At 62.4% G+C, this 9,305-nt stretch overlaps 1 long non-coding RNA gene across 1 annotated transcript; it reads left to right on the forward strand.

Moving 5' to 3' along the window:
- The first annotated feature begins 1,207 nt into the window (after nucleotides 1-1,207).
- Nucleotides 1,208-2,955, forward strand: LOC142819064 (uncharacterized). Its single transcript, XR_012896763.1, has 3 exons — nucleotides 1,208-1,467; nucleotides 1,765-1,888; nucleotides 2,830-2,955. It is a non-coding gene; the product is annotated as an uncharacterized LOC142819064 (long non-coding RNA).
- Nucleotides 2,956-9,305: the final 6,350 nt, after the last annotated feature.

Here is a 9,305-nt window from a genome sequence, read left to right on the forward strand (position 1 = left end):
CACGTGTTCATGTGTGCATGAGCCTGTGCACGTGTGTGTGCGTGTGTGCATGTGCGCGTGTGTGGGTGTGCACGCACGTGTGTGTGCACGTGAGTGTGGGCATGTATGTGTGCATGCATGTGTGCGCACAGGTGTGTGCCTGTGCACTCGCGTGTGCACATGCATGCGTGTGTGCATGTACGTGTGTATGTGCACTAGTGTGAGTGTGCATGTGTGCGCGCGTGTGTCCACATACGTGTGCGCGTGTGTGCACGTGCAGGCATGTGTGTGCATGTACGTGTGTGCGTGCATTTGTGTGTGCATGTGTGTGCACTTGTGTGCATGTGTGTGCGTGCGTGTGTTTGCACTCATGCATGTGTGTGCGGGTAGGCGGGCGCCATGGAATATAACACTCCTGGGGTGGAGGGGATGGAAGCAAATCTCCCGAGCGGTGCCAGCCGCGCGGCTGTCGAAAACGGACGCTCTGCTGCCTTCAAATCCCAGCACGAATATTTGGAGGCGAGAGGCTTGTCGCGAGCACACACGCCCGCGGGAGCCTCCCGAACGGGCTCAGATGCCAAGCAGCATCCTGGCCCCACCGGCGGTGGTCGCAGGAGCTGGGAGTGGCCCTGAGACGGGAAACCCGCCCAGGCCCTGCAGGGCATGAGCCAAGGGCCCGCTTACCCCGGAGGCGTGGGCACACAGACCGGCCGGGGCCCCAGGGGGCTGAGCCGGGCTGGGCGGACCCTGGGCCGGGGTGGATCTTAGGGTAGATCCGCTGAGGGCCCCTGCCAGGCCCCAGGGGGACAATGGAAAACCTCCACCCGATTTCGCCAGGCTCTGGCTGGGCTCTGGGGGCGTTGAGGCAGCTCCGGCGGTACCGGTCAGCGTTCACCGGGCCTGAGCAAGGACCCAGATCCGCCCGCCCCGCTGGGACCCCTGGGGACGAGGGCAAAGCCAGCCTGGGAGACACGGGACGAAGGGGCTGGCCCCCCGCGCGGGAATGGGTCGGCGGGTGGAGCCCGAGCGCGGGGGCGCAGCGCCCCGTCCGTGGGAGCAACGGCTAGGGAGACAGACAAGGCCGGGATGGTCATTAGGCAGCCAGCTGCCTCCCCCGGCCACAAGAAAACGCCGGTTCATCTCCGCGGCCACCGCGCGTGATGTCACGCTGTCAGAATGATGACGTGGCGATGACATCACAAGGGGAAAGCCGGGCGCCGCGGGGGGCGGAGGGTGACAGAAAATTGGCTTCGCGCCGCCATACACACAGAGCCGGGGCTGCTTGGGAGGGGGAGCAGCGTGCAGGGAGAGTTCCCTGGGGGGGCAGCCGGCTGGGAACACGCCCCATTGCTCAAGAGTGGGCCGGGGGCCCCAGGGCGAGGGATTTGGAGCTGCCAGGGGCTGGTCAGCCAATGAACGTCCTTCCTTCAGCACCGCCCCGGCCCCGTTCCCAGCCCCTTCCTGGGGCCGGTGGCCAACCCCCGCACGGTGAGCGCAAGGACGTTCACCCCTCGCCCCCGCTGCCAGCCCACCAGGCCCTCCTAGCGTGGCCCCTGCCTTCTGCCTGGGTGCAATTCCCATTGATTGCAACGAGCTGGCCTGAAACGCCCCCTCCGGCGATAATGAAGAGCTGGCAGGTTATCGATCTCTGGTCTAGTTCCTGCCTTCCCCATATGCCGCAAGGCCCTGCTCCGGAACATTACTGGGTCAGGGCCCGGTGTCATCGTTCCACCCCAGAGGTGGCTGCATTTTTGTGGTCGGGAAACTGTTGCCTTTCTCCTGCAGAGCTGGGAAGGGGGCCTGTGACCCCCTCAAGGGACACGATTGGACCCTGCTGGTGTAGGCATCGCGGCTGGAGCATGGTCAACGGCCGGAAGGCGGGTGAGCCGGGAGACGGAGCTGGCTGGAGGTGCTGTCCCAGCACAGCCCCAGGCGCCCGTCTCCCCCCCGCGGGGCGCGGCACCGCAGCTCCTGGCACCTGGGCCATCGCCCTCTGGCGCCAGCTTAATCAGCGTCAGGCTCTTCCCGCCAGGCAAAGTCACTGTCTGCTCTGGGGGTGCAAGCTACGTACCAGCCCCGGAGCCCCCGCCCGCTGCCGCATGGGGCTGCAGATCAACGACCCCACCGGGAATACTTGGCCCTGGGCAAAAAAACAGCCAGCAGGCAGCGTGAGGGCAAGGTCCAAATGTCACACACAGGCCTTTGCTCCTCCCTCTCTTCTCTCCCCCATGCTGCCGAGCGCTGTGTCTAGGGTCTGAGGCCATCCAGTGGGGAGCCTGGGTGCCACAACCGGCAGGATCTACTCTGCACTAGTTAGGCCTCAGCTGGAGTACTGTGTCCAGTTCTGGGCGCCACATTTCAAGAAAGATGTGGAGAAATTGGAAAGGGTCCAGAGAAGAGCGACAAGAATGATGAAGGGTCTAGAGAACATGACCTATGAAGCCAGGCTTCATGAACTGGGCTTGTTTAGTTTGGAAAAAAGAAGATTAAGGGGGGACATGATAGCGGTTTTCAAATATCTAAAAGGGTGTCACAAGGAGGAAGGAGAAAATTTGTTCCTCTTGGTTTCTGAGGACAGGACAAGGAGTAATGGGCTTAAAGTGCAGCAGGGGAGGTTTAGATTGGACATTAGGAAAAAATTCCTAACTGTCAGGGTGGTCAAATATTGGAATAAATTGCCAAGGGAGGTGGTGGAATCTCCCTCTCTGGAGATATTTAAGAGCAGGTTAGATAGACATCTGTCAGGGATGGTGTAGACGGAGCTTGGTCCTGCCTTGAGGGCGGGGGGCTGGACTCGATGACCTCTCGAGGTCCCTTCCAGTCCTATGATTCTATGATTCTCCCCTCCAGCTGGAAGAAGCCGGGACAGCCTATACACCTATCAAAGAAAGGGTCTGGAGATCATTCGGGAGCGTGCATTCTTCCAGCCTCATAGCACAGGGCCCATGATATTAAAAGGAGGTCCATTCAAAATGGCTAGAAAGAGAGGTTTTCTGCACAGCGGGTGTAATTCACCAGCGGAACTCACTGCCACAGGATCTTGTCTGGACCAAGAATTTAGCAAGAGCCAAAGAGGGGATGGGACGTTTCTGTCGGTCACTGGACGAGCCAGAGGATCAAATGTGACTCTTCACAGTGATAGCTGGCATTTTACTATTAGGGAGGATCGGAAAAAACCTTTGTGATCATGCCCACTGCTGCAGGGTTCTTACAGCTTCCCCTGGAGCATTGGGGCTTTGCCTGCTGTCAGAGATGGGATGTGGGGCTAGACGGGCCTTGGGTCTGGTCCTGTGCAGTCTCCCCCTTTGCAGAGGGGTTCCCCAATGCTGAGGGCCGTCTTTAGACAGGCGCAGCGTCCGCAGCTAAGAAGGGCACCCCCTGCCTCAAAGTTAGCGGTGCCCTGCACAGCTGTGTATGCCTACGGTGGGCTCTGTAATGCCTATGCTGGACCCCCCGGCACTGAAATGAATTTCATCCGGCTCGCAGAAGGGAAAAGTCTCCTTCCTGACCACCATGGCCAGGGAGCCCTGAAGCATGAGGATTCCCGGCTCAGCGCTCAAAAAACTCCACCGGCCCGAAGAGGCTCCAGTCTTTTTCTGCACCCCCTCCCAGCTCTGCCGTCGGAGTTCACCCCCTCCCTGGCATTAGCCCGTCAGAAGACTCCCCTGGCGTTTTTCTCCTTCTTCCCGCTGGTGCAAGTTCCCTTGGCAAGTTAAAAGCCCCAGTTTCCAGCTCCTGTCCCAGCTTTCACATTCAGCCATGTCGCCAGCGGATCCCTTGGAATTGCTCCTCTCCGGAGCTCAGACCCACCCGCCTCTGACTTTCTGGGTCCTCTGTCCCTGCTTCCTTAAAGGTTTAAGGGGAGGGGGCCTTCTACCAGCCTCTTACAATGGTCCTGCGCTCTTAAAGTCACACCCCCCTGGGTCTTTACAGATACCACCCTCCCAAACGAGTCCCTCTGGCCTGCGCTGTTTGCTCCCTCGCGGCTTTCACCGCTGCACCAGACGCTGCTGCCCCCCGTTTGGGGAGTGCACGCCAGCCCCCCGTCGCCCAGCCCCCCCCCTTCTCAGCACCCCCGGGTCTGCCCCCACCTTCTCGCCCCCCCCACGGGGAAGTCCCTGCTGTTCCCTGTGCCAACGTGCCACCTCGTAGGATGGGAACAGGGCCGACAGCGAACCCTCTTGCCAGGTCCATGCTGGGGGGGGATTTCACCAAGGGGGGGATGTCTCCAGAGCTGGTGCCACCTGCTTTAAGGCTCCCTTAGGCTACTGGAGGTGCATGGGGGGGGGTCCCAAAACAGACTCAGAATCAGGACCAGAATAGCTCCCCTGCCCTGGGCTGGGGCAGGAAAATACCCAGGGGGCTATTGCAGTGGGTGGGCACCACAACTGGGGTTGCCCTGCCAGCGCCCCCCACCTCTCTTTGGCCCCTCGCCCCCAGCCCCACACCCCCTCCCGTCCCAGAGCCCTGCCTGGCACCTGGCTCAGAGACAAAGGGGGGGCTCATGGTTACCCAGCTGGGGGGCTGCGGCGTCCCAGGGCGGGGCCCCCGCCTTGCGCCCGGCTTGGAGCCGTGCTGCCCTATGCGTGTCTGGGCCAGGCCTCTCCGAGCTGCTCTCACTGCCCCCCACCGGCTCCTGGGTGGGTCTCCGGCGTCCAGCCTGCCACAGCCCCCAGCGTGGCTTCGTGGGGGGCGGGTTGCCTCCTGGCTCGCTGGGCCTGGGGGGCCTCGGCCCCGGGTTCAAGAGAAGGCAACGGGGCGACACAGGAGAAGGCCTGCTCCGTCCGGCTGGGCCTGGGGGAAGCTGCAGCGGGAAGGGCGGAGCCGCCGGCCACATCTGCTTCTCATAAAGGCCCCGAGCCAGGGACTCAGCCCCCGCCGCCCAGAGCAATGACTGGAATGTGGAGAAATACAGCCTGGCCGTTCACCCCCAACCCGCGCCTCCGGCCCCCACCCGCGCGCTGGCGGGGGCAGGGGGTGAACGGCCGGGCTGCTGGGACCCCAACCCGACTGCCGAGCCTTGGGTCGCGGCTGGGCCTGGGGGCTGGAGCCGGGGTTTGAACAGGCTGCGTTCGCGGCAGGGCCGCCTGCGTGAAACTCCTGCCAGGCCCTGCTCCGGGAAGGGGCGGGGGGAGAGACGGACACTGCACACGGGGGCTCCGGCTCACGGGGAGCCCCAGGGACAGCTAGCGTCAGGGCCCTGTTCTGCTAGGCGCTCCCCAGCGAGACAAGGGGCTGGAGGGGAAACTGAGGCGTGGCGAGGGGGGAAATGATGTGACCACGGTCATCCAGTGGTGGCAGAGCTGAGAATAGAGGTGGCCCCATCCCCCATGCCCCAGTCTTGGGCTCTACCCATTAGACCCCACTGCCTCCAGCTAGCCTTGCTCCTCCAGCATGGAGCGTGGGGAATGAGGGGTGCAGGGCGAGACAGGCCCATTGGGCTAATCTGACAGAGCTCAGGGGGGACCCTCTGCCCAGTCGTGCCCCACAGCCCCCTACTACTCGAGCCCTAGATCCCCCCTCCTCCCAGCTCTCCCACGGCCCCCCACTCCCACCCCGCAGCCCCTGCCAGCCCAGCCCTGCCCCCCCAGCTCTGTCAGGACCCCCCACTCCCACCCCGCAGCCCCTGCCAGCTCAGCCCTTCCCCCCAGCCCAGCCCTGCCCCCCCAGCTCTGCCATGACCCCCCCCACTCCCAACCCGCATTGTGCACCCCTGCTCTCCACTGACGCAGAAGGACGCTCTGTTTCCCCAAGAAACAATCCAGGGCATCTCAGAGGGAGTGCGGGGGGGGGTGTAATCCTGGGGGCTGGGGAGGCACGCTGCTTAGGGGGTTTCCACTACAACAGCACCCCTCCTGCCCCTGCGACTGCTGCCGGGGGTGGGTAGCTGCGGGGTGCCCCCTCTCCCTCCAGCCTGAGCGCCCAGACCCCTCGGGGGCGGCTGTCAGGACAGAGTCAGCGACACAGAGACGAGGGGCCTGGCAGAGGCCGGTCCAAGGGGAGCCCCTCGGTTTTCCTCCCCGGCAGAGGCTCGGCTGGGGGAGCTGGCGGTGCACACGCCCCCCCTGGTGGCACCGAGATGGATAGCACGGCGGTTGCAAGGATGAAGGGGAACAAGTGGGGGGGGGGGGGTCCTTCCGGAGAGGCATCACGAACCTCGCGCCCCCGGGGCCGGGAGCAGGCCGCTCGGCCCAGGACACACACAGGCCGCGCGGGGAGACAAGCACCGGGCACCCGCACGGCTTCAGCATGGCAGCTCGGGCGGCTCCCGCCGCGGGCAAAGGGAGCAGCTCCCGCCGCGGGCAAAGGGAGCAGCTCCCGCCGCGGGCAAAGGGAGCAGCTCCCGCCGCGGGCAAAGGGAGCAGCTCCCGCCGCGGGCAAAGGGAGCAGCTCCCGCCGGCAGCAGTAGCGAGCTGTTCGCCTCCGCGAGGGCTGGCCGCCAGGACGAGGAGGAGGCTTGTGCTTTGCAACCCCGCACGGCTCCGGCAGCCAGAACCTCAGGCCTTCCCGGGCTCGGCTGGCCGGCCGCGGCTCTCGAAGCCCCCCTCTCCTGCCGCCCACGCAGCCTGCACTGGCCCAGCGGGGGGCTGGGTTTCGCCCGCATCGTTTACGCTCGGTGCAGTAAACTCGATCCGCAAAAGCCCCGTTGGGCTGGCGACGCTGCCGCGGCCTCGGGGCTTTTCTCACGGCGGAACGGTCGCCCCAAACCCCCTCCCTGCGCCGGACGAGGCTGCAGCCGCAAAAGGGTCCCGAGACCGTAACTGACGAGGGGCTGCAAAGCAGGGGCCTGTTTTATTATTTGATCTTTACTGGAGGGGGGGGCAATTCACTGCTTCTCCCCCCTGGAATGAAGAGCTGAGCTGAGTGTGGGGGGTACTGGGGGGGGTCACGCCCGTGCCTGAAGAGAAGCCATTGTATTCACATTCCTAAAACTCCCACCCCTGGCCTGGGCAGGCATGGAAGGCGGACTGGCTGCTTCGAGGTTTGCAAGAACCCCTCTAGGTGTCAGCAGGGAGCTGATCGCAGGCCTGGAACCGAGGCATGTTCACCAGGCTGCAGGGGCGGCCGGTGGGTGTGATTTCCCACCTCCCGGCTGCCTGTGCGGCCCCCATTGCAGGGAAGCGCATGGCAGGGGATGTCCCGGGAGTGGGCCGGGGGTTAGCGAGGTTCTTCTCGTGGAAGCGGGAGATCTGTGGGGTTTGCATGGGCCGTGCCCCTGGGGGTCTGTTCAGGGAGTTGGAGCCGGAGGGGCCGCGAGAGGAACCCACCCAGGGCAGTGAATCCACCCACGGAGCGGTGAAACCAGGGAGCTCACGCCTGCGGCTGTTTCACAGTGTGGGAGGAGAGGGCTGAAAGGGAGCCAGGACCAGACCCTGGCCTGGACATAGGTGAGGATTGAATGGGGAAACTTCCGCGAGAGACACCCGCCTGCCATGGGGAGGCACACAGGAGCAGGTCAGGGTGTTCCTTGGTGGGATAATACACACAGCTGGAGTATTGGCATAGAAGGGTGCCGCTTGCTCTGGAATGTGGGCAGGGAAACAGGGATGAGGCATGGCCTTAAATATTAAAAATGTATCCACTTGGACTACGATGGAACTGACGTAGGAGACAGACGTGTTGAGAGTCTCTGGGGGTACGTCTACACTACAACGTTAATTCGAACTATCTTAGTTCGAATTAGTTCATTCGAACTAAGCTAATTCGAACTAACGCATCTAGAAGTAAAAACTAGTTCGAATTAGCGTTTTGCTAATTCGAACTAGCGCGTCCACATTAAGTGGACCCTGAACCAGGCTTAAGGATGGCCGGAAGCAGTGCCGGCAGGGCATCAGAGGAGGACTTAGAGCGTGGAGATGCTGTCTCAGGCTAGCCGAGGGCTGTGCTTAAAGGGTCCCGACCCCCACCCCGGACAGACAGTTCTCAGGGGTGCCCCACTTGCAAAGCAGTCCTGGCTTGGATTGCCCGGAGTACCCACACTGGGCACATCACACCACTCGGCCATCAGACCAGCTGCACTTGCCGCAGGCTGCCATCTGGGGAGAGAGGGTAATTGGGGGGCTGCAGGAGAGCTTCCACCCCCAGAAGCCCGCAGAGCCAGTCCAGTCCTCCCTCACCTCCTTCCACTTACCCTTCCCTAGCCCCTCTTCTTGATGTACAAAATAAAGATAACGTGTCTTCCAAAATGGAATCTGTCTTTATTGAACAAAACTGGGGGAGACTGGGAAAAGGAGGTGGGAGAGGGGAAGAGAGAGGCTGGGAGAGGGGAGGGCAACTAAAATGATCAGGGGTTGGGAACAGGTCCCATATGAAGAGAGGCTAAAGAGACTGGGACTTTTCAGCTTAGAAAAGAGGAGACGGAGGGGGAACAGGATAGAGGTCTCTAAAAGCAGGAGTTGGGTGGAGAGGGTGCATACAGAAAAGTTCTTCATTAGTTCCCATAATAGAAGGACTAGAGGACACCAAAGGAACGGAATGGGTAGCAGGCTTCAAACTAGTAACAGAAAGTTGTTCTTCACAAAGCAAAGAGTCAACCTGTGGAACTCCTTGCTGCAGGAGGCTGTGAAGGCTAGGACTAGAACAGAGTTTAAAGGGACGTGAGATCAAGTCATGGAGGTTGGGTCCATGGAGTGGTAGTAGCCAGGGGGTAGGAGTGGTGTCCCTGCCCAAGGTTTTTGGAAGGCTGGAGAGGGATGTCACGAGACAAATGGCTTGGTCACTGTCTTCGGTCCATCCCCTCCAGGGTCCCTAGGGTTGGCCGCTGTCGGCAGACAGGCTACTGGGCTAGATGGACCTTTGGTCTGACCCAGGACGGCCATTGTAAGCTCAGGGCTCAGGGTCGGGGGTCTCAGTGGACCACCTTGATTTTCATGCACTCCTGCTCCTGGGTGGCCAGGCTGGCAGCTCTCCTGCCCAAGCCGGCCACTTTCCTGTGCCTAGTGCGGAGATCATGGACGAGGTCCACGATGTCCGCACTAGCCCAGGAAGGTGCCCGCCTCTTGCGGTCCCAGGCAAGCTCCCGGGAGCCGCCAGCCTGGTCCCGGGAAGAGGGGGAGGGCTGGGGGGCATCGGGTGGGTGGCTCGATCCGTGACAGGTGCAGGGTCTGCTGGCTGGGTGCTGGCAGGCTTGCACCTGGCACGGGCACCGTAGCCAGCCCGTGCCCCTTTAAGGAGTCCGGGGCAGACGAGTTTCCCTGGTGTTGGCCAGAGTGGCCACCAGGGAAACCTGGGGAGGGCTAGCCTCCCACTAGTTCGAATTAAGAGGCTACACACCCCTTAATTCGAACTAGTAAGTTCGAACTAGGCTTAATCCTCGTGGAATGAGG

This window comes from Pelodiscus sinensis, chromosome 19, assembly GCF_049634645.1.
Source record: "Pelodiscus sinensis isolate JC-2024 chromosome 19, ASM4963464v1, whole genome shotgun sequence".
NCBI classification, from domain to species: domain Eukaryota; kingdom Metazoa; phylum Chordata; order Testudines; family Trionychidae; genus Pelodiscus; species Pelodiscus sinensis.